This window comes from Cynoglossus semilaevis, chromosome 11 (genome assembly GCF_000523025.1).
Source record: "Cynoglossus semilaevis isolate Cse_v1.0 chromosome 11, Cse_v1.0, whole genome shotgun sequence".
In the NCBI taxonomy this organism is placed as follows: domain Eukaryota; kingdom Metazoa; phylum Chordata; class Actinopteri; order Pleuronectiformes; family Cynoglossidae; genus Cynoglossus; species Cynoglossus semilaevis.
In genome coordinates this window covers 230,655-231,182 of record NC_024317.1, presented here as the reverse complement: position 1 = coordinate 231,182, position 528 = coordinate 230,655, and the positions used below count along the sequence as shown (strand labels likewise).

Sequence of the window (528 nt, the reverse complement as noted above, 5' to 3'; positions counted from 1 at the left end):
AGGAGGAGGAGGAGGAGGAGGAGGAGAAAGGGCAGAGGTTCATGTGTTTTTCTTCTTGGTAAAATAAAAACCTTGATAGAATAACAAGTAGTGTCTTATGCAATCACATTAGGACTAACCCAATCACATGTGGATTAGCTAATGTGACACACTGTGATAAATGTGAAGTCAGATCTGATCCTGGTCTGGTCTAATCTGAACCTGAAGTAAAACAAAATAACGAAATACATGTAACGTAGTACTTTGTACTCTGGTCTGATGGGAGCAGCACCTCCATGCTGTCCTTCCTCTCCTGCTTCATCAGTGATGATGTGACCCGTTCTGTTCCACAGGACTGGGATTTGGACTAAGGTTCTGGTTCCATCCTTTTCTGCAGTGTTTTGTTTTTTACTACATGTACGTGAGTACAGGACTGAAAAGAAAAGGCTCCAGGATTAATGAGGGCCAGAGAAAGTGTGACCCCTCACCCCCCACCTGGGCCCGCTGGTCCAGTGAACCGGCGGGTTGCGTCGACACGCCGGGGACTCT

At 46.6% G+C, this 528-nt stretch overlaps 1 protein-coding gene across 1 annotated transcript in view; it reads left to right on the top strand.

The window, feature by feature from the left end:
- LOC103385632 (synapsin-2) overlaps positions 1-528 on the top strand; it is a 25,081-nt gene that overhangs the window by 13,924 nt on the left and 10,629 nt on the right. The window lies entirely within an intron of this gene.